This window comes from Acinonyx jubatus, chromosome D4, assembly GCF_027475565.1.
Source record: "Acinonyx jubatus isolate Ajub_Pintada_27869175 chromosome D4, VMU_Ajub_asm_v1.0, whole genome shotgun sequence".
Lineage (NCBI taxonomy): Eukaryota > Metazoa > Chordata > Mammalia > Carnivora > Felidae > Acinonyx > Acinonyx jubatus.
Window position 1 is genome coordinate 76,976,779 of NC_069391.1, and position 25,324 is coordinate 77,002,102.

At 35.3% G+C, this 25,324-nt stretch overlaps 1 long non-coding RNA gene across 1 annotated transcript in view; it reads left to right on the top strand.

Moving 5' to 3' along the window:
- Positions 1 to 25,324, top strand: part of LOC128312236 (uncharacterized) — a 34,375-nt gene that overhangs the window by 736 nt on the left and 8,315 nt on the right. The window contains exons 2-3 of the long non-coding RNA XR_008291259.1: positions 669 to 791; positions 3,953 to 4,037. This is a non-coding gene — a long non-coding RNA (uncharacterized LOC128312236). The remainder of the gene's footprint in view (positions 1 to 668; positions 792 to 3,952; positions 4,038 to 25,324) is intronic.

The following is a 25,324-nucleotide window of genomic DNA, read 5'->3' on the forward strand; positions in this document are numbered from 1 at the left end:
ATGTGTTTTAATCAGTAAGGACATGTCCATGTGCTAAATAATATAATTTTAATTTAAAATATTTTTTTCCAATTTTTTTTTTAATTTGCTCCAGAGGAGTGGTTCTACCAGTCGTGTGACTCAAGAAATATTATCAATGTTACCTGACTCAAAAACAATCACTTATTTTAGTGACTTTAATTTCAGAGACACAGTTTCCTTATATAGATCAAATGCTGGCTCAGATAATTTTCAAATTTGAATTTTGCCCTAAGCTTGACAGAGAACAGAATCCTCTAGTTTTCTGAAGAAACATGATTTCGTTTTCATTATCGCTTGTTGGTGAGGAAAGAGGGGCATGGGGGAAAACCGTCACAAAAGCACTTCCTGAATAATTGATCCTTTCTCCCCTGTCATGTCTTCAAATAACAACTTTAAGAATATTCTTCTTCCTTCAGTCGGACCCTAGCCTAGTTGTCTGTTGTCACTTTTTCCTAAATGCTATCTCTTGGTTCCAGACAAGGTAAGAGAAACTGTTTTTAAGAAATCTTCAGAGATACATGATAAACTTCTAAATGTAACAATTTTATCTTTATTTTACCCTTAGGAAAGAGACAGAGAGACACGGAAGAAGGAGAGTTTTTCTAAACATGTGATGCTTAATGAGACTTTTCTATTTTCCCTCACAGCGCGTTAATTGTTTTTAATTTTTCGAGCTATCTTGGCATTCATGTCATATGGAAAACTGAAGGAGCAGAGGGAGGCAGTTACTTCCAGAAGAGGTCAGAGAGCATAATCAGGGGACAGAACTAGTAAGTAATCAAGCATGCGGCACACACTTTCATTAAGGCCCATGTGTTACAAAACCACAGTATTTTAATTTTCTGGTTCCTGCTGTTTAGGCTGAAGGGGCTCTGTTAGGGTTTATTTCGGTTACGTTTTGCAAAGGATACAAGGGTGACATTTTCAGTCTTAGTAGAGGTGCAATGTTTTATTCTGAGGTTCAGCTTCATTTACACGAAAGGAAAAAGCTCCTCGTGATGGTTAAATAATAAAGAAGGCTGATTGCTTACAGAGTCAAGTAACAGGACTCGACTGTGTGCCATGATCCAATCTCTCCCTAAATCTTGAAATTCTTATCCAACTTAATGATGGCATCTGCTGGGAAGAGAAAATTTCCATGGCACATCTTTGTAACAACCCCAAATCTCATGGAAAAAAGCCAGGAGAAGAAAATTAAATGAGTGTAATCCTCTAGGAAAGATACACTTAGAGTTTTTCTCCTAATGGGAACTTCGTTTGCTGACAGTGAACAGACTACCCAGATAACACCAACAACATCTGCTCCTCTTGGTAAGAACTGACCTCTTAATCATGAGGTACTCACATCAAAATGACTGCGGGCTGTTGGAACAACACGAATTTTCCTCAAGAAGCCAGCTTCAACAATATCATGCAGACTGAATGCCAAAATGATATTTTACCTTTTCGTTTTAAATGCAATTTGCTAAGACAAGGTAGAGGGAGCACATAGAACAGGGAGGAACAACAGATCAATCAGGTGAGATGAGGGTGATCTGATTTGTTTGGCACCTGCTCTGCAAGAGTAATGCTCTGGTACGTCTTCATCTCAACTTCCATTTGTCAATTTGAGGGAATCATCTCTTTTTTCTCTTCAGTAAGTCCATCTTTACTGAGACTGTACCAGCTGTTTGTTTTGATTATAGCATGGTAGAGACCCGCTTCCTGACCAAAATGTCTGTGGGGAGAGAAGGGATATGGGGGCAGGGAACCACCATGCTTTACAGGTTAAAGGTCTTTCCCTTTATTTATTTATTTTTATTTATTTATTTTTTAGCGTTTACTTATTTTTGGGAGAGAGAGAGAGAGAGAGAGAGCGCGTGCGCATGCGTGGGGGAGGGGCAGAGAGAGAGGGTGACACAGAATCGGAAGCAGGCTCCAGGCTCCGAGCTGTCAGCACAGAGCCCGATGCGGGGCTCGAACTCACAAACCACAAGATCATGACTTGAGCGTAAGTTGGATGCTTAACTGACTGAGCCACCCAGGCACCCCTAAAGGTCTTTCCCTTTAAATCTGTCTTGGGCCATCGACATGATAGAATATGACTTTATGTCATATACCTGGGGATTTTATGGCTGTTCTATTTTGCAATGATCCACAGCAGTTCACTTCGCTTTCTTTCTGTTGTCATTTAAGGTGAAACAGCAAAGAAAAATATCTTTCTGTTGATACTCATGGCTAACTTGGGAACAGCAGTTCCTGGCCTGGTATTTTAGGTTACTTTATGTTACCTAATTCTACAGTGAAATCAAAGAACTTAAAAGAACCTAGAGGTCATCAAGGCCAGTTCTATCTACGAATCCTTTCACAATACTCTTGGGAGAAAATCATCATTCCTGGTTGTATACTTCTCATTATTGTATATAAGTTTTTCAACAGTGGTAGGGAAATGCCAAAATCTGCCTCCAGGTAATTTCTTCAGTAAAAGAAAAAAATTGAACCTCTCTTCTATAGATCATCCCCCGAGATAAATGGGAAAAACAAAACAAAACAAGAGAAGAGAAAACTTAAGTATTTCATTTTCCCCACACTTGAAGCAATTTTTCAGGACAATTTTTCAGGGAATTCTTCTGTGATGATGCCTTACATGCCTTTATGTTTCTAGATCCTTCTCTGTCCTGGCATCCTTCCTGTGGACACAGCCAAGGGGCTCTAGGTTTATTTTAAAGCGTGTCATGTGAAGGACACAACAGAATGGGGTTGATAGAACTAAAGGATTTCCAGACCGAAAGGAACATTCAAATATTTTAAAAGTAGAAATGGGACCCAGAGAAGTTGGACAACTTGTCCAATATCACACAAATGGTCTCCTCTTCCCCAAAACAATTATCATTTCACCTTTCCCTCACTAAACTTAGCTTCTTATTAATTAAATATAATACTTTAGATATTATCTGATGAGCCCAGACCTGGGGATCATATGCTTTCACTTCATTAACAACCATATTATTTGGTGGTTTGTTTTATATTATTTACATGGACTGTACTTAAATCAGGTCCTATACAATTATGTTTTCCCTTATGTTTTATCTTTTGACATTTAATCAGGGTGCAAGCTTCTCAAGATATTTTTGAATCCTTTCAATCAATAAACCATCTATCCTTTTTGACTTGTGCAACTGGGAGAGCATTTTCTATGTCCTTGTTCAGATTATTGTTAGAAATATCCAACAAAAGTGGGACAGATAAACAAGCAAGCAAAAACAAACAAACAAACAAACAAAAATGCAGCCCTGTGCCACGATATTGGGATCCATTGATAATACATTAATCAAGACATTTTGGAACTGCTGTTCAACCGTGTTCATGTTTATGCTTATGATGTGTACTCATCATGTTATGGTTTTATTCCTTGCCTACATTTTATGAAGGCCGATTTACAGATACTATACTGGAAGTAAGACATTGTTTAAGATCTGATAACTTTATTGAAAAAAGAGGTTACTGTGAAATGATTTAGTCTTAAATTCTTCCTGTGGCTTGGAGAGCTCGTCTTTCTTTTCTATGAGCTCACAAATTTGTTCAGTAACTGACTCTAGCATTTTGCCAGGAATTGATGAAAAGTTTTGTAAATCTTTAACTTTTTTAAAAAGTTTCTGAAATTCCTGACTTTTTCTGGCCTTCACATACTCATAAATACATAGTGTTTCCATTTTTAAGATTTTTAGAAAATTACTAAGAATATTTATCACTTATGGAGAAAATGATATAAAAATACCCATGTATATATACACAGTTTATAATTAGAACATTTCTAATTAACTGTAAAGTCCTTTGGGTGCTTGGTCTTAATTCCACGTCTTTCCCTCCACACCAGGAAAAAAAAAGAGTGCTATGTTAATTCCTTTTTGCTTCTCATTTTTGCTTCTCTGTGACTCTGTTTTGTCTGCAGGCTCTCTCTCATGGTGTTTTCCTGCTTCATCTGATGCCAAGATAGGCAATTTTCCTTTTGGTTCCCATTGGATGGAGTACCAGAGGTCAGTTCTTGTTTACAATTTTGTTTGAGGGCTTTCCATTTTGGGAAATGCAGATTTAAGTGTGTGTGTGTGTGTGTGTGTGTGTGTGTGTGTGTGTGTGTGTGTCTCCTATTTGACCTCCCACCTTGGCAGCTTGCCTTTATCTACTTTATTTTCATGCCTTGAGGACTGTGAAAAAGTTCATCGGAGTTCAGCAGATGCTCACATTTCAGCCAGCAAGTGGGCTTCTATGGGATTTGCTTATCTCTCTAGTTCCTGTTTGCTCTTAGTTTTTACCTTAGTCAGGTTAGCGATACATTTGTAAAGGTAAGTTTTCTATGCCTTATGCAACATAAATTATTTTCAGCAGGAACAATGATTAAAAAATGTAAGTGTGCTCTACACTTTTCAGTTTGAAGTAATTCTTCTTGACAGACATAATCAAAACTGGAGTGAGTAAGTAATTAATTCCCTTATTCATTAAGATCACATCGTTGTGGTCTGCTTTCAACAGAGCTATTGTTTTAAGACTTTGTCTCAGATCTCTGTTTATCTGCTCATTCTACTCTTCCATTTACCCTTAATTCTGATCTTCTATTGTTGTATGTTGTTTTCAGTCTGATCTTATTTGTCTCATCTTTTGGAAATTTTTCCCCTTTAAGCTCTTTGGTTATGGGATCATAACTATCTTTACAAAGACACAACAGAATCTTAGAATCAGAAACTCAGAAAATTTCTTTCTAAGAATTTATATAAAATTGGTTTTTCTATTTTATAGACCTTCCTTATCTCATCACTTTCCTTCTTTATGAAAATACCTTGGTTCCATATATTGTGGGACCTGTGAAGCTATAAAGCCTTCTCTGGTAAATTATGTGCTTATATAAAACATAAGCTCTGTTCTCCAAAACCAGTGATTGTTCCTTGTCCTGGGGAGTACTTTTCAATTGCAATGGGAAAACAATAGATTTAATAAGATATTAGGGCAATATAAGTAGCCAAACAAACTTAGCTTAATAAATACACTGTGATTTAATTTGAAATATTTAGAAAAAAACTTGGGTTGATCTACTTTACTTAAGGCTCTTTTCTACAAAAATAAAGTGCTGTTGGTGATTCCCAGTTCTTAGTAACCTATAAAGATGGGTTCAGTAAGTGGCTGAATACTGCTTTGGTATAATGGAAATAATTTTTGATGTATTTCACCTAATTCAGATTTTAAATACTACTCCAACACCTATGTGGGATGGGAGAAGTTAAAGAAATCAGAAAAACCTAACAATTATCATACAGTGATCTTTTATAATCACTTCAAATCTGTAGAGGTTGGTTCTGAGCAAAACTTCAGAGTGGTTATAATTGATCTGGAATTTGGAATATGTTACATTGACTGATTCATCATTTTAGCAAGTATCCCTGGTTCAAAATATTTACTATCTGTCATCCAATCAAGTGATACTATTTAAGACTTATAGGAGAACTGACTTCTCTGGAAGTCTTATAAAAACTTTGGTAAAACATCATTGGCAAAAGAAATTTGTTCATGGACTTCTACTTTCCCTTCCCTCTTTTAGGAAGTTATATGCCTTCAGAGTGTGGAAACCCATAATAAATTGTCCCTAAACTTAAAGAAAATTAGAGCCTGGTAGAGGAGATAGAAATGTTCACGAGTGATGTAGGGAACAAATGGCAGACTCAGATAAGAAGAAGGAGACCTATTTTGTCTCTAAGTCCCAAATTGAGACAATCGTATTATGGTTTAAATTGCTTTACAATCCCAGTCCCAGTTGTAGTCCCAGGGTGGTGATTTTCCTTGATAGAACAGTTCTAAAGAGTAAGCAAGATGGAGCGACCACGGTAAATTACGTTCCAGTGGCATAGATTTCAACATGTTTATTGGAAGAGTAGAGGAGAAAGAAGAAAATAATACTTGCAATTTGGTTTCTGTCAGGCATAAAACACCCAAGAGGAGCCATGATTCCTGTCCCCTCCAGTTGTTAGCTATGTTTGGACTCATGATTTTCATGGGTAAGGACAAAATCAAGACTGGTATGGCCACTCTAGTATGCGTGTAAATCCTGCATTCTTACTAACTACCTACCATTAATGACAGAAATCCTTAAAATAAATAGACTGCTACAAAAGTTCAATGCATAAATATGTAACAACGTTATATTTTCAGTGGAGTCAAAATTTTAATCTTTGCAAATAACAGGGAATAGAACTTGATAAAATTGTGTCTAGTGAAAAAATGACTTTCAAAGAGAACAATAAAGTTTTCCTGACTGCAAACTAAAAATACTTTTAAACCTTTTTTTTTTTTAATTGATGAAGTTAAACTGACACATAATAATCACCCATAGCTTACATTAGGGTCCACTGTTGGTTTTGTACATTCTATGGGTTTGGACATATGTGTAATGATATATATCCATTTTCACAGCCTTAAATATCCTCTTTATTCTGCTTATTTATTCCCCTCCCATATCCAACCACTGATTTTTTTTATTACCTCCATGTTTTTGTCTTTTCCAAGTGTTATATAGTTGGTGTCATACACTATGTTGCCTTTTCAAATTGTCTTCTTTCACTTAGTAATATGTATTTAAGGTTTCTCCATGTCTTTTTGTGGCTTGATAGTTCATTTCTTTTTAACACTGAATAATATTCCATTGTCTGGATGTACCACAGTTTATTTATCTATTCCCCTACTGAAGAACATGTTGGTTGCTTCTAAGTTTTGACAGTTGTAAATAAAGCTGCTATAAACAGCTGGGTGCAGGTTTTTGTGTGGACATAAGTTTTCAAATCTTTTGGGTAAATGCCAAGGTAAATTGCTGGTTCATATGGTAGGAATATGTTTAGTTTTGTAAGAAACTGCCAAACTGTCTTCCAAAGTGGCTGTACCATTTTGCAATCCCAACAGCAAACTATGAGAGTTCCTGTTGCTTCACATCCTCATCAGCATTTGCTATTGTCAGTATTCCAGATCTTGGACATTTTAATAAGATTTGCAGTGATATCTCATTGTTATTTTAATTTGCATTTCTTTGAGGACACATGATGTGGGGCATCTTTTCAAATGCTTATTGGTCATCTATATGTCTTTTTTGGCGAAGTGTTCGTTAAAGTCTTTGGCCTATCTGTGCTGACAGTGCAGGGCCTGCTTAGGATTCTCAAACTCCCTCTCTCTGCCCTTCCTCTGCTTGCTCTCTCTCTCTGTTTCTCTCAAAAGTAAAGAAATAAACTGAAAAAATTCTTTAGCCTACTTTTTTTGTTTCTAATTTATTTTTTAAAAATTAACATCCAACTTTGTTAGCATATAGTGCAATAATGATTTCAGGAGTAGGATCCAGTAATTAATCACCTACATATAACACCTAGTGCTCACCCCAACAAGTGCCCTCCTTAGTGCCCCTTGCCCATTTAGCTGATCCCCCCACACCAAACAACTCCAGCAACCCTCAGTTTGTTCTCTGTATTTGAGTCTCTTATGTTTTATCCCCCTTCCTGTTTTTCTATTATTTTTCCTCTCTTCCCTTATGTTCATGTGTTTTGTATCCTAAATTCCACATATGAGTGAAGTTATATGGTATTTGTCTTTTTCTGACTAATTTCACTTAGCGTAATATACTCTAGTTCCATCCACATTGTTGCAAATGGCAAGATTTCATTCTTCTTGTCTGCCGAGTACTATTACATTGTATAGATGTACCACATCTTCTTTATCCGTTCATCAGTCGATGGACATTTGGGTTCTTTCCATACTTTGGCTGCTATAAACATTGGGATGCATGTGCTCCTTCGAAAATGTATTCCTATATCTTTTGAATAAATACCTAGCAGTTCAATTTCTGGGTCATAGGGTAGTTCTATTTTTTGTTTTTTGAAGAAACTCCATATTGTTTTCCAGAGTGGCTGAACCAGTTTGCATTCCCACCAACAGTGCAAAAGGGTTCCTCTTTCTCCTCATTCTCGTCAACATCTATCATTGCTTGAGTTGTTATTTTTCACTATTCTGACAGGTGTGAGGTGGTATCTCATGGGGGTTTTGATTTGTATTTTTCTGATGATGAGCGATGTTGAGCATTTTTTCATGTGTCTGTTAGCCATCTGGATGTCTTCTTAACACAGTGTCTATTCATGTCTTTTGCCCATTTATTCATTGGATTATTTGTTTTCTGGGTGTTGATAAGTTCTTTATAGATTTTGGATATTAACCCTTTATCTGTTATGTCATTTGCAAATATCTTCTCACATTCTTTCAGTTGCCTTTTAGTTTTACTGATTGTTTCCTTCACTGTGCAGAAGCTTTTTATCTTGATGAGGTCCCAATAGTTCATTTTTGCTTTTGTTTCTCTTGCCTCTGGAGACATGTTGAATAAGAAGTTGGTGTGACTGAGGTCAAAGAGGTTTTTGACTGCTTCTTCCTCTAGGATTTGATGGATTCCTGTCTTCCATTGAGGCCGTTCATCCATTTTGAGTTTATTTTTGTGTATTGTGTAAGAAAGTGGTCCATTCTCATTCTTCTGTATGTCGCTGTCCAGTTTTCCCAACAACATTTGCTGAAGACACTGTCTTTATCCCATCGGATCTTCTTTCCTGCTTTGTCAAAGATTAGCTGGCCATACATTTGTGGGTCCATTTCTGGGTTCTCTATTCTGTTCCATTGATCTGAGTGCCTGTTTTTGTGCCAGTACTATATACTATACTCGACAGCTTTGTAGTATAGCTTGAAGTCTGGGATTGTGATGCCTCCTGCTTTGGTTTTCTTTTTCAGCATTGCTCTGGCTATTCAGGGTCTTTTCTGGTTCCATACAAATTTTAGGATTCTTTGTTCTAGTTCTGTGAAGAGTGCTGGTGCTATTTTGATAGGGATTGCACTGAATATGTAGATTGATTTGGGTAGTATCGACATTTTAACAATATTTGTTCTTCTAATCCATGAGCATGGAATGTTTTCCCACTTTCTTTTCCTTTTTTTGTTTTTTTTTTTTTTGGTGTCTTCTCCAATTTCTTTCATAAGCTTTCTATAGTTTACAGTGAATAGATTTTTCACCTTCTTGGTTAGGTTTATTCTTAGGTATTTTATGGTTTTGGGTATAATTGTAAATGGGATCGATTCCTTGATTTCTCTTTCTGCTGGTTTATTATTGGTGTATAGAAATGCAACCGATTTCAGTGCACTGATTTTATATCCTGAGACTTTGCTGAATTCATAGATTAGTTCTAGTAGTTTTTTAGTGGAATCTTTTGGGTTTTCCACATAGAGTATCATGTCATCTGCAAAGAGTGAAAGTTGGACTTCCTCCTTCCTGATTTGGATGGCTTTATTTCTTTGTGTTGTCTGATTCCAGAAGCTAGGACTTCCAACAGTACGCTGAATAACAGTGGTGAGAGTGGACATCCTTGTCATGTTCCTTACCTTAGGGGGAAAGCTCTCAGTTTTTCCCCATTGAGGATGATATTAGCGGTGGGTCTTTCATATATGGCTTTTATGATCTTCAGGTGTGAGCCTTCTATCCCTACTTTCTTGATGGTTTTTATCAAGAAAGGATGCTGTATTTTGTGAAATGCTTTCTCTGCATCTATTGAGAGGATCATGTGGTTCTTATGCTTTGTCTCACTAATGTGATGTAATTTTTAAAATTAAATTAAACTTAATTAATTTTTCTTTAATTCAATTATTGTGGTTCTAAATTCTAGTTCAGACATCTTACTTATATGTGTATTGATTAGCTGCTGGATGTCATGTCTTCCTGTTCTTTCTTTTGGGGTGAATTCCTTCATTTTGTCATTTTGGAGGAAGAAAACGCATTAATAAAATACAAAATAAGAATTAAAAAATTTAAAAAACACACAAAATTTCAAATAAAGAAACCTAGATCCTAGGTGTGTTTTGATCTGGTTGTTGAAAGAAGCTTGATAGAATAGAGAAAAAAGGGAAAGAAGAAAAAAAAGTAAGAAAAAGTTTTAAAAATTGAAAAAAAATGTACACAATAAAATAGAATAAAATGAAATGAAGAAAGTGAAATAGAATAAAAAAGTTACAAAAAATTAAAAAACATAACAAAAATAATTTAAATTAAAAAAATGGAAATAAAAATGTCTCTTTCTGTATCAAAGAAAAAGAAAAGAGAAAGGAAAAAAACCTTAAACAAAAGCAACAAAACAAAATGTACAGATGGACTAGCAAACAGTATGAAATCTGAATGAAGTTACATCCAGTTTTCCCTAGAACTCGACAATGAAGCACTTCATAGTCCGTACACTAAGCAGGCAGTGAGACTTGTGGTGGTCCTCTAGGCATGTGTTAGGAGGGCACAGTTGGGCGGGGCTTGGTGTAATGGCTCTGTTCTCCACTAGGTTGCACTGCTTAGCTTATTGGGGTGGATTGGTGTGGCGCATGTGCACGTTTATGTGCATGCGTGGTAGATGTGAAAATGGCCTCACCTAGCTTCCTAGTCTCTGGCACGGGAACTCTGCACTCTCCCCAACCCACAATCAAGCACCCCTCCTTTGTCTTAGGCCTTAGTCCACTCCTCGCTTTTACACTGTCCAGGTCTAAGGTGTCAGCCTGCCAGGCGGCACCTTCCTCCTGAATTTTATCCCAGATGGGGCTGTGTTTCCAAACCCCTCACTTCAGAGACTCCTGCAGCTTGGATCCTTTGGGGGAGGGTCTCATTGAGTAATAGCCAGGTGCTGGCTTGCCCCTGAGAATGTTTGTGCGATTGCACTGTGGCAGAGGTTCAGAAACTGTGGCCTGGTGCCGGCTTGCCCCAGAAAAAGTTTGTGTGATTGCATGGTGGCAGAGGTTCAGAGATTATGGCAAACCACAACACACAGCAGGTGCCAGGTTTCACTGCACTCTGGAGTCTGTGTTCCAATACCAGCAAACATGGCTGTTCTTTGGGGTTCACTGAGACCTCTGCTTGTGGGGAGGCTGTATGGCCTCTACCAAATACCCTCTGGGCAGGGGAAACACTTCTCCCTGTGTGGTTCACAGACCCCTTGGACCTCACTGCCCCCTACTGGGGATTCGCCTTTCCCCCCCACCAGAGCACCACCTGGTATTGAGCTCCTGAATTTCCAACTCTTCACTCCTCTCTTTATAGCATTCTAATGGTATTGAAACCCTCTCCTTTCTCCCTGCCACTGGTTTTGAGTGACAGATTTCTTGTTTAGTCCCTTGTGTTTCCTCTCTTTCTCTTTCTCTCCAGCTACTTTCAGGGGGAGTGCTTTTCCTGCACTCCCTCTCTCCCCCCCCTTTCTCTGTACTCTCTCCACAAAAACAGCTCCTTACCCTTTACAGCTTCTCTCTCCCCCAGTTTACTTCTCTGCACTGGGAACCTACCAAGTTATGCAGATTGTTGTGTTAATCCTCAGATCAATTTCCTAGGTGTGCAAAATGGTTTGGTGCTGCATTTCAGGGATGAGAGAAGCCGAGAACTTCCATGCTCCTCCGCCATCTTGGCCCTTCCCCTCTAGCCTACTTTTTAGTTGGATTGTTTGTTTTCTTATAGTTGAGCTTTAAAGTATTCTTCACATATTTTGGATAACAGTCTTTTATCAGATGTATCTTTTGCAAATATTTCCTCCCAGTCTGTGGCTTGTTTTCTCTTAACATTGCCTTTCACAGAGCAGAAGTTTTAAATTTTAATGAAGTCTAACTTACCAATTATTTCTTTCATAGATCCTGTATTTGGTGTTGTATCTAAATAGGCATCACCATCAGATGGTAGCTACGCTAATGGAAAGGAGAGCATGATGTATAGGTTTGTGAAATCATTATCTTGTACACCTGAAACGAGTGTAACATTGTATGTCAACTACAATAATAAATAAAATAAAAAAGATATCATTATGCCCAAAGTCATCTAGCGTTTATTCTTATGTTATATTCTAGGAATTATTTAGTTTTGTGCTTTACATTGAAAGTCTGTGATCCATTTTGAGTTCGTTTTTGTAAAGTGTAAGGTATGTGTTTAGATTCATTTTTTTACACGTGGATGTCCAGCTGTTCCAGCACCATTTGTGGAATACACTATTTTTGCTTCATTGTATTGCTTTTGCTCCTTTGGTAAAATTCAGTTGCCTTTATTTTTATGGGATTATTTTTTGGCTCTCTATTCCATTCCATTGATCTGTTTGTCTATTCTTTCACCAATACTACACTGTCTTAATTACTGTAGCTTGATAATAAGTCTATTTTTTAATTTTTTTAAAACATTTATTCATTTTTGAGAGACAGAGTGTGAGTGAGGGAGGGGCAGAGATACAAGGAGACGCAGAATCTGAAGCAGGCTACAGGCTCTGAACTGTCAGCACAGAGGCTGATGTGGGGCTCAAAACTATGAATCATGAGATCATGACCTGAGCCAAAGTCAGATGCTTAACCGACTGAGCTACCCAAGTGCCCCACTCAATCAAAAGTCTTAAAGATGGTAGCATCATTCCTCTAATGCTGTTCTTCTTCAACACTGTGTTGGCTACTCTGGGTCTCTTGCCTCTCCATATAAACTTCAGAATCAGTTTGTTTATATTTATAGAAGCACTTTCTGGGATTTTGATTTCAGTTGCTTTGAATCAAGCTGGGAAAAACTGATATCTTGACAATACTGAGTCTTCCTGTTCATGAACACAGAATACCTTGCAATTTATCTAGTTCTTCTTTCATTGGTTTCATTGGAGTTTTGAAGTTCTCCTCATATAGATCCTCTATCTATTTTGTTAGATTTATACTTAGATATTTCATTTGTTTAGATGCTAGTATAAATGGTATTTTTTTAAATATCAAACTCCATTTGTATAAAATTCCATCAAACTCTATTAGTTTCTATAGGAAACAGATTAATCTTGTACATTAATTTGTATCCTCTGACCTTGCTATAATCACTTATTGGTAGAAGTTTTTTGGTCAATTCTTTTGGATTTTCTACACAGATCATGTAAGAACAAAGGCAGACTTACTACTTTTTTCTCAAACTGTATGCCATTTATTTTCTTTTCCTGCTTTATAGCAGTACTCACTAAGTATGGTGTTGGCTATAGGTTTTTTGGTGTATAGTCTTTATCAAGTTGAGAAAATTCTCCTCTATTCCTAGCTTACTGAGAGTTTTATCATGAAGGAGTGTTTATAATACTTAATACATTAGGTATTACATTAAAAATCTTTATTAACCTGATAAGTGGAAAGATTATCCTATGTGTTATAAACTGTACTTCATTACTAATAAGAGCATAATAAATCTATTGGATATTTGCTTTTCTTAAGGAGAAATAAATCTATTACTTGTTCATATATTTGGCTTATTGGGTGGGGGATGTATGGTCACATTTTTTTTTGTTCATTGGTTAAAAAAAAAAAAAAAAGCCCTCAGCTTGTGTCCATGATGTGGAATAAGAGGGTCTTGACTTACTCTCTCCTCCATAAACAACTAGATAACTGGAAAAAGTATATGAAACAACTATTATCAACTGTTGGGTAGCTGTGATTCCTACAGTAAGGAAAATAAGTGAGGTGAGCCTAATGATCACCCTGATTTTCAGTCTGGTTCTGGACCCTGTTCTAGAAAAGGAAGTTCCAAGCTGAACATTGCAGTCTTGCTAAATTAAAGAGGTAGAGACTGGAATTGAGGATGGCTGAGAGATTGGAAGTTGAAGTTTTGGAAAAGAAGAAGCTACTGAGTAAAAAGAATTTCAGTATTCTGGATAGGGATCTCTTTTTAAGTCTTTGCTGAATACAAATTTGTGCATGAGTAGGATGAAACTTCACGAAGCTGGACAAAGGATGACTGGGAAACTATAAGCTGAACAATTCCCAGAGCTAACACAGAGTGGCATGTTGATTAATTTTCAATGTTTTAGAGACTCCTCATTTTATGCTCAGAGAATTAGTGACCTCAATGAAGTCATACTTTAGTAGAGCTCAATTATCCCTAAAAGGAAGGTTACTTCAGATCATGCTAATTAAGTTGAAAAACAAACCTGAAAAAAACCCTGATTTGTAAGTAGTTTATCTGTTTTCTAAAACAAATTTCAACTGCATTTATAGAAAGACAACACAGTTTAATACACAGCATGACTGCAAATTCTACCACCCAAGGAAAAATCGCTAGACATGCCAAACAGCATTTAATTAAACAATCAGAAAATGTAAAGAGACCCAGAAATAACAAATTAAAATTACTATGCAGACCTTAAAACAACTATTAAAATATGCTTGTATGCTCAAATATTTAAAGGAAAATATGAACAAATTGAAGAACAAATGGAATACATAAGAACCTAATGAAACCTTAGAAATTATAAAGAAAAAATCAACTTGAAATGACAATTTTTCTGAATGAGGATAACAACATATTAGATATTGTAGAAGACCAAACATCAATGAATTTGGAATCAGAGCAAAAGAAACCATCCAAACTAAAGCACATACCAAAAAAGACTAAAAACAGAACTCAGTGACCTGTTGGGCCGTGTCTAGAAGAATCACCTGCAATTGGAACCTTAAGACAGAGAGACGAGAGAGAATAAGGCAGGGAAAATTTTGAAGAAGTAATGGCTAAAATAATTTCTAAATCTGATAGAAATGGTAAGTGGACAAATTTAAAAATAAAATTGCTGAGAGCCAATGAAGAAAAAAAACATTACACAGAAAAAAAAAGAGACACATTGTGTACAGAGGAACAAACCTAAGAGGAACTGAATATTCCTTATCAGAAACTTAAATCCAGAAGTAAATATGACACCTTTAAAATGCTAAAAGACAAACTTGTTAGCCTACGATTCTATAACCAGGGAAAATATCCAAAAAGATGACAATAGGAGTGGTCAGCAAGATGGTACAATAAGAAGACCCAGATCTTGTTCCCCCACAGACACTGAGTTAACAGCAATATGGTGCAAAAAGCTTTTATGAAAACTCAAGAAATAAGTTAAGATATCACAGTACTCCAGGCAAGCACAAAAACAAGAACAATTCCATTGAAACAGGTAAAAAAGAAAAAGTTGTATTTTACTCCCTAGAGCCTCTTCCCCAAGCCAGCGCAGCTTGGGGCAATCAGGAGAAAACACAGACTTGGGAAGGAAAGAGAAAAGTAGAATATATACCCAATATTCCAACTTTTGAGGGACTGACTAGTTTCTGTCTTGCTTAACTTAGAGTGATGATACCCTACCAGCGTATTTCAGATGCTTGGGGGCGCCACTGAGAACAAAGAAGGACTCAGCAGCTTGTAGGGGCACCAAAGAACCTGTACTACCATGGACCGACACCAGAGGGAGCAAGAGAATAAACCTAAAAAAAAAAAAAAAAGGAAAAAAAAGACAAGAAACTGGGAAACCTCTCTAATTGGGAAGTAACATACCCAAGACAAGCAAAGATGAATCCCCCAGAAAGGTCTGAGAGTCTCCCAAATCTCTTTCCAGGCTGACAATGACAATGTTCCTTGTACAAAGCCAGTATTGTACAAAGCCAAGTGGCTGCTTCTTCAAATGTCTACATTGAAGCAAAACAAACAAAAAACAAAACAAAACAAAACAACAACAACAAAAATCCCCCCACAAACCAAACCAAAATGCAAGCAAACACACAAAAAAGAGGCATATAGAGAAATGAAAACATAGCTCAATCAAAGGAGCAAAATTAGTCCCCAGAAACTTACCCTAAAGAAAGATATATGAATTACCTGATGAAGAACTGAAGATAGCCATCTTAAAATGCTAATGAGCTAAAAGATAAACAACTTAAATACACACACAAACACAATACATGAACAAATTCAGAATATCAACAAAAATATAGAAACTGTAAAAAAGAAACAAACAGATTCTGAAGCTGAGAAATACAATAACTGAATTAAAAACTCACAGGTTCAACAAAAGACTGTGATTAGTTAGAAAAAAATCCTGAAATAAATGATAGGTCATTGAAAATTAATAAGTCAGAGAAACAAAGAAAAAAATTGAGGAAAGTGAAATAAGTCTACAGGTGACAATAAAGTGGATCAACATACTTATTATGGGAGTCTCAGTAAAAGAAGATAGAGAAACAGGCAGAAAGCTTATTTGAGGCAATGATGGTTACAAACTTCCAAAATCTGAGGAAGAAAACAGACATCCAAACTTAAGAACCATAATAAGCTCCAACTAGATCAAAGGCTGCTAACTATGTTAGGACCAGAAAAGTTTAACCCAGGAATGTAAGATTGTTTTAACATTCATGAAGTAAGTCAATGTAATTAACCACATTAACAAAAAAAGAGACAAAACCTATCGTTTGCTTACTACAAAAGATAAAGGAAAGGAACTTAACAAAACTTAACATCCATTAATGATAAAAATTCTCAGGTAAGTAGTATTAGAAAACCTCTTCACTATTGTAAGGGGCAGCTATAAAATTTATAGCTAACATTGCATTTAAAGGTGAGATACTGAACAATTTCTCCCTAATACTGGGGATGGGGCAAAGATGCTCACTCTTCTCTATAATCTTGTACTGAATGTCATCCTAAGAAATCTATAAAAACCTAGTGAAAGTAATAAGTGAATTGTGTAAACTTGCAGACACAAGGTCAATCAATAAAAATTAGCTGCATACTATCAACAGATTATTGGAAATTGAAATATAAAAAAAATCATTTACAACGAAAAGAAGAAAGTCTTAGGAATAATTTAGCAAAGTATGTGTCATACCTCTACACTGAAAAGTATACACCATTGCTGAGAGAAATAAAAGAAAGTCTAAATAAATGGAGTGATACATATTTGTAATGGATCAGAAACCTCAAAATTTTGGCAAGCTTTTGAAAAATATATAAAATAAAAACCTGATTATAAAATTTATGTTAAAGAATCTAGATGAGCCCAACCAATTTTCAAAAGAACAAACTTGGATTTCAAGACCTACTATGAAACTGCAGTAATGGTTTTGGCACTAGCATAATTAAGAAAATGAAAAGAACATCCCCCAAATGGGAGAAAATATTCACTGTGTATAATGACAGAGGAATTCTATCTGGAAGAAAAGAACTGGCAACTTAGAAAATAAGATGACAAATAACCCAGTTAAAAAATGGGTAAGGGGCGCCAGGGTGGCGCAGTCGGTTGAGCGTCCGACTTCAGCCAGGTCACGATCTCGCGGTCCGTGAGTTCGAGCCCCGCGTCAGGCTCTGGGCTGATGGCTCAGAGCCTGGAGCCTGTTTCCGATTCTGTGTCTCCCTCTCTCTCTGCCCCTCCCCCGTTCATGCTCTGTCTTTCTCTGTCCCAAAAATAAATAAACGTTGAAAAAAAAATGGGTAAAATTTTGAATAAGCCTTTCACAAAAAAGATGTTTGAATGGCCAATGAAAATATGTGCAACATATTTGAAAATACGCTCAACTTGTTAATCAGTTTGGGCATTTCTTATAAAGCTAAACATATTCCTACCATATCACTCTACCATTCTACTCCCCAGATATTTACCTAAAACAAAAACAAAAACAAAAAAAAAAAAAGAAAAAGAAAAGAAATGTTCACACAAAGACTTGTATAGCAATCTTCCTAATAGATGTCTTTGTAATAGCTGAAAACTTCAAACAACCCAATTGTTCATTATCAAGTGAATGAACAAATCATGATATAATAGTGAAATACTATCTGCAATAAAAAACAATAATAAATGAACTACTGATACACACATGATATAAACATGGATCAATCTCAAAAATGTTAAGGCAAAAAGCCAAACACAAAAGCATGTATATGGTTCCGTTTACATGTACATCTAGAAAAGATTAATCCAATTTATAGTAAAAGACAGCAGATAAATAGTTGCTTAGGCCTTGGATGGGGGGCTGATGTCAAGATGGGGAAATGATTAACTGAGAATGAAACTTTCATTTGAATGAAACAATGAAACAATGAAACTCGCTGGAATAATGGAAATAGATCTTGAATGTGGTGGTGGTTATAAGGTTTACAGCTGACACAATCCATCAGGAGGTGCCTGGATGGCTCAGTTGGTTAAATGTCTGACTCGATTTTGGTTCAGGTAGTAATCTTGGGGTCAAGGGATAGGGCTTGGTACTGGTTGTGGAGTCTCCTTAGGATTCTCTCTCTGTCCCTCTCTGCCCCTCTCCTCCACTCATGCTCTCTCTCTCTCTAAAAGAAAAAAAAAAACTTTAAAAAAGTTACAGCATTTGAAACATATAAACCTCACAAAAAAAAAAAAAGTTGACTTAAAAATAACCCCAGAAAACAACTTTTCCTTTAGTCATTTGTTTGTGGTAATTTTGGCACAAAGAGATTTAAATTTTTACCCAGTCAAAATATATCAATCTTTCTCTGAACGGGTTTTTAGTTTTGTGCCATGTCTACAAAAGCTTTTCTTGCATATTTCATAGAGAGGCTATTTGACTGAATGTTTTATAATGCAGATTTTGGCATCAGATAGCCACCAAAGACTGTTTACACTTGGGCAAATTAATCTCTAATTCGTAGTTTCCTCATTTTAAAATCTGTGGAAAACTATAGTTTCTACCTTAAATGGTAGACAGTGACAAAATATAGGTAAGTTAGTTAGAATACTAATGACATGCATTAAAAGCCTTAATACTAGCTATTTTGATGATCATACTTTCAGAGTGCTTATTGTTTGAGCCACTACAAACATTAAGAATAGTACAGAGATAACACAAACTGTGCCGCCACTATCCAGTTTTGTCAAATCTCTAACATTCTGCCAAATTTGCTTCAGATGTCCTTTCTTTAAAGGCAACTGAATTTCTTTTTGTGCTTCTTGATTCCAATCTTTCCCCTGTCTATATATAATCACCTTACTGAAACTGGTGTGTAGTTTTCTTTTCTATAAAGTTATACTATACATTTTTACATTTATAAAAATGAACTTTTTTGAATTTTAAATTTTACATAAATGGAACACTGTAAACATTATTATGCAACTTCATTTTCTATTTTTCTTTTAATGTTTTATTTATTTTTGGGAGCAAGAGATACAGAGCACGAGCGGGGGGAGGGGCAGAGAGAGAGGGAGACACAGAATCCGAAGAAGCAGGCTTCAGGCTCTGAAGTGTCATCACAGAGCCTGACATGGGTCTCAAACTCACAGACTGCAAGATCGTGACCTGGGCCGAAGTTGGACGCTTAACTGACTGAGACACCCAGGCGCCCCATACAATTTCATTCTCTTAATCAACATAATAAAGTTGAAATTTATCCATGTTTTTACATGTTAGAATAATTTTACATTTTTATTTTTCACATTTATATTTTTAAACTACCTGAATTTTGTTTTAGTATGAAGTATGATGTCAGGGTGTAATTTACTTTTTTTTTTTAAGGTTCACTGGTTTCAAAACCATATGTGTAACATGAAATGTACTAAAAATATTTGGGTATGTGTCTTGATTTTGTCTCCTGTTACTTTGATCTATATCTTGGATTCCATGAACTACCATATTATTTCAAAATTTTAGCTTTTTTATATAATTATTGCAGGTTTATTATTTATATGTTTGAGTCTGTACATATACGAAATGCTTCTATAATCATAATGCTGTAAATGATGTTAGTGTTTAAGTTTTAATTTTATCATTTACAAAGCATGGAAGACAATTATTGTTAGAGCAGAATATAAACATATGAATCTTGACAATTTAAAAATAATATTACAAGTGGCATATTTGGAAAAAAGCAAGATTGGTGGAAGGAAGTTTAAGGGTGTTAAAAACCTCATTTTTCCAAGTGGGAAGTCAATAGAGACTGTCTAATCTTACTAAGTCAAGTAATACTTGAATTTGTTAAGTTTAAATTTAAACATCAATTATAAACAAAAATTGGGACGTAGAGGAACAGTCTAAATATACTAGACATTTTATCTTTTAAAGGACTATCAAGAGATAATATCCAAAGTGGCCAAGTCATGATATGAGGGCACAAATATATTATATAAATTATATCTGAAACTGACAGAAGATCCAGAAATAGAATTTTTTAATAGTGATTAATGGACTATTGGATCTCTAGAGAATGGACTAGGGACTGGGAAAGAGATTTTAATTTATATTTTAAATCTCTACATGTGCTATTTTCACAGTAAATATAATTTAAAAAGTTAATTATCTTCAGAGTATATAACTGGACTTTGAATAAATTATGCCAGTTGTATGCCATAAGGCAAAAGCAGATGAGCCAGGGGTTGGTATGGGGCTCTTTACATTAAGTACCCAACATAAACCTTCTGAGGAATCAGGAGGTATTTGACCTTAATGTTATACAAGAAAATAGCTCTGTAAATAATAGTCAAAATCCTAGCATCAATTTTAAAAGAGTCAATTTACAAGCTATTTCTGGCATATTTCATCTCACTTTTCTGGAAAGATCAAGAAAAGGTTTTCTGAAGATATAGTTTCTCTGATTAGGAGGGCTGAAAAGCTGGCTAAAGTGACACACACACACACACACACACACACACTTTATGGCGTGTGTGTGCGTATGTACACACATATACTTACACAAGGTCAGTTTTAATTTGCTAGATGTTCTGCTTAGCGTATTTGACTTTCTTAGAAGACAAGGTCATCAGTAAAGAGGCTGATCTCTCAAATTATAGTCTTACATCTCCCAAGAAAGTGTGAATTAGGGCAACAGTTATTCATGAACATCTTTATCTGCCATCCTTGGGATTAGAGTCATAGCAAACGGTTGCAACTTCAAACTACCTTTATAATTCTCTTTATATTATGCCAGTTTCCTCTTGTTTGACCATCTGTACATTATCACTGAGAGTGCAATCCTTCTTTAGGAATGCTATTACCCCATCAAAACATCCGTTACACTGCACATCCACTCATTTTCAAAAGTAATTTCTTCTTCGGCTCTTCACTCAATGAAAGGTAGAACTCCAAAGTGACTTTTTACCCCCTCCCCCAAACTGAATTCTCGACCTAGGAATTTCCTCACTTCTCTTTCTCTTACTAAAATTCTTGGGAAATCTAAATTTTCTCACAGCTCCACTGCTAATGCCTTCGTTTAAAAAGGCTATAAATTCATCTTCTATCAGGAACTGATTGGTTAAGCTCTACTGGCCCAACTGATCTGCCAGATTGGGACACACCTCACAGGGTGTCCTCAGGCCTATGGGAAGCAATAACCTTGGCTGATGATGAGCCAAAAAGAGCTATGGAAGAATATTTTTAGGTCTGATAGAATCCCTTGGATCATGCTCCACAGTCACCAAGGATTATTTTAGAAAACTGGTTCATCAGCGTCAAAAGAAAGGAATTTTATTTTATTTTGCAGGGATTTTAGAATTCTATGCTTGTAAACACATGTTAGTTTCTTGTTTTCAAGGTTTTAGGAGTTTTTTCTTTCTGGTCATGCTGTGTAAAGGAGGAAGGATAGAAATAGGGAGGTACTTTGGTGCGGTGGCCAAATTTACTCTTTAAGGTTCAGGGGAACTTTTGTCAAGCTGCCCTTATCAAGTGAGAAGAGCTATTTTATTCATTTTTTAATATAATTTCCTGGCAAGCAGACTATGATCTGCCTTAACATTTATATTCTCTCTGCCAAAGCGTATGCAGTATGTTTGGACATATGGTCACATTTTTGTGATCTTTTAACCTTTATTTATTCTACATCCCTCTGGCAGAGGTAATCACTTGTAGTATTTGAATTGCCTGGAAGGAGTCCCATCTGGAACGTCTGAAAAAGAGGACTGCTTCCATGAGGGAAAACTTTTAAAGATAGATAGAATCATTTACATGCAAATAATTTAAATGCAATAACTGAAATTATTAGCACCATAAAAGACAGTGTAGTGTATGTAGTTTATGTAGATTATGTCGCACCATAAAAGGCAGTGGTGCTGCCCACCAACCTTGGTTAAAAAGTATTTTTTAGGGGCGCCTGGGTGGCTCAGTCGGTTGAGCATCTGACTTTAGCTCAGGTCATGATCTCACGGTTTGTGGGTTCGAGCCCTGCACCAGGCTCTGTGCTGACAGCTTGCTCAGAGCCTGCAGCCTGCTTCAGATTCTGGGTCTCCTTCTCTCTCTCTGCCCCTCCCCCGCTCATGCTCTGTCTCTCTCTGTCTCCCAAAAATAAATAAATGTTAAAAAATTTTTTTAAGAAAGTATTTTTTAAAGCTGGCTCATAGAAATCTGAAAAAAATAATTCTAGTATAATTAATATAGAGTGTTATATTAGTTTCAGGTGTATAATACCGTGACTCAACAATTCTATACATTGCTCAGTGTTCAAGACCGTAAGTGTACTCTTAATCCCTTTTATCTATTTCACCTATCTCTCCACCTACCTCCCCTCTGGCGAGCACCAGTTTGTTCTCCAAATCTGAGTCTGGTTTTTTTCTCCCCTTTTTGTTTGTTTTGCTTCTTAAATTCCACATATAAGTGAAATCATATGGCACTTCTTTCTCTGATTTCTTTTACTTATATTATACCCACTGGATCCATCCATTGTGTTGCAAATGGCATTCTTTTTATGGCTGAATAATATTCTAGTGTGTGTGTGTGTACACATATATATACACCACTCTTCTTTATTCATTCATCTATTGATAGACACTTGGGCTGTTTCCATAATTTGGGTATTGTAAGTAATGCTGTAATAAACATAGGGGTGCATATATCTTTCTGAATTAGTGTTTTTTTACTCTGTGGGTTAATAATAAATCTTGAACCATATTTTCACAAATGGCTGACGTGTCAGTTAACTTCTATATTTGCCACAAAGAGTAGTGAACCCTTAATAATAATGACTTGAAGCAGACAGACATGTAATTTTTTTCATATAAAACAGGTCTGGAGTTCTGCAGGTCAGACCTGTGTAGTGACAATTAACTTCCATACAAGCTCCTTCAATGTTTCTGTTCTACTATTGCTATTGTGTAGCCTTTGTATAAAATAGTTTACAGATCTCCATTCAGATGTATTTCTGAATCCAGGAAGTAGAATGTGGGATATGGTAGAGTTGAATGGCATGAATTAATGTGTCCAGAGAGCATCGGTTGCAGTAAAGTTTGAAATAAAAGTAGTTACTGAGGTTATCATTGCCTCATTCCCAATCTTGAGAAATCTTTTCATATTTCATAATTATAAATGATGTTTACAGTAGGTTTAAAAATTAAAATCAGATTAAAGAAGTTCCTTTCTATTTTTAATTTGCTAAACTTAAAATTATAAGTGGTTGTTGAATTTTATCACATCCAGTTTTTACATTTATTGAGATGTCCAACACTTCATCTTATATATTGATTTATTTGGTGAAATGTTGGTTCTTTTTTGAAGATTAAATCAGTCTTACTATATGGAATAAATATAGCTTAATCATACTTTTTTAATATATCACTAGATTCAATTTGCTGATACATTGTTTAATATTTTTTAAGTTTGTATTTGTGAAGAAAACTTGCTTATAATTATCCTTTGCAAATTATATCCTAATTAGGTTTTATTATATTGGCTTTAAAGAATGAACTGGGAAGTGATCACTATTTTTCTCTCTGTTAGAAAAATTATGTAAGATTGATATGATTTCTATCTTGTACATTTAGAAAAATTTACTACTGACACCAACTGTAGGCCTTTTCATTTCTGATATTGGTAAATTCTTTCTTCCTCCTTCCCTTTCTTCCCTTTTTCCCCTCCTTCTTTCCTTCCCTGTTTCCTTCCTTCCTTCTCTGTTTTTCCCCCTTATCAAGTATTGCTAGCAATCTATTAACTTTGGTAATCTTTTCTCAGTTAAATTTTGGCTTCATTGATTATTCTTTACTGTACATTTGTTTTCTATTTCATTATTTTTACTCATTTTTATTACTTCATTCTTTCTATTTTATTTGGTATAATCTACTGTGATTTTTTTCTAATTTTGGAGACTACCATTTAAATCATTTATTTTTAGCTTTTCTTCTTACTTAATATATGCATTTAAGACTATAAACTCTTTTATACGCCTTGCTTTTGTTGCATCCCACAGATTCTGGTACGTTGTATTTTCATTATCATTCACTTAAAAATATCTTCTAATTTTTGTTGTGGTTTCTGTTTTGAACTACAGATTAGTTAAAAATGTGTTGCCTTATTTTTAACTATGTAGATATTTTCTACCTACCTTTTTATTTATGTGTAGCTTAATTCCACTGTGGTCAGATAACATATTACATATTATTTTAATCTTTTAAAACTTGGTTAGCAATGCTTTATGGGCCAACATATGGTCAAATCTGGTTCACAAAAAGAAATCTGCAATTGTGTGAAGTATTCCATATATATTCAAACATGTCAATGAGCTGAATTTATATTGTTCATATCTTCTGTATCTTGACTGATTTTATGTCTACTTGGTTTCTCAGTTATCAAGAAAGGTATGTTAGCATTTTTACTATGATTGTGTATTCATTTCTTTTAGTTGTGTCATTTTTTTTTGGGGTTTATGTTTACAGCTATATTTTTAGTGCATGTAAAAATAGCATTTTAACATATTCCTTAGCATTGGCTTTTTATCATTATGAAATACTTCTCTATTTCTTTAACAATACTTCTTTCATCAAAGTCTACTTTAATTAATGGTACTTTTTTAGTATAATTACATTGATTTCTTTGTGTAGTGTTTGCACAGCATAGCCTTTTGCCATTCTTTAACCTTCAATCTTTCTGTCTTCCTATATTAAGATTTATCTATATTAAACAGCATATAATCATGTTTGGTTGTCTCCCTCCATCTTGAAATCCATATCTTCTAATAGTAATGATTAATTTATAAGCATAATTATTAAAATTTGATTATTGCCTGATGCAGGATTATATCAAACATCTTACTAACTGCTTTCTTTATATCCCACAAGTTTTTTTTATTCACCTCACATTTAAATGTTTTTTTTTTTTTAACAGAGACTAGAGCTATATGCCTACAGTTATTTTTTCAAGACTTAAAAGATACCACTCACTTATGCTGTGTTTCTCCTGGGAGCTCAGCTGTTAGTTTTATAACTTCTTTATTTGAAGGTAATACGCCTTTTTTACTCTGGCAACATTTTCTCCTTGTATTTAATTTTCAAGAGTTTATGTTGTGCCTAGTTGTGATTTTTTTTTGCCATTTATCCTCTTCAGTGTTTTTATTTTTTAAATATGTGTCTTTATTCATAAGTTCTGGGCTACTGCTCTTCATTATTTCTTCAAATTTGCTTCAGCCTCTTATTCTGTCTTCTCATATTTTGTGTTTCTAGTTACAAGTATCTTAGATCTTTTCACCATATCCCATATGTCACTGACATTCTTTTTACATATATTC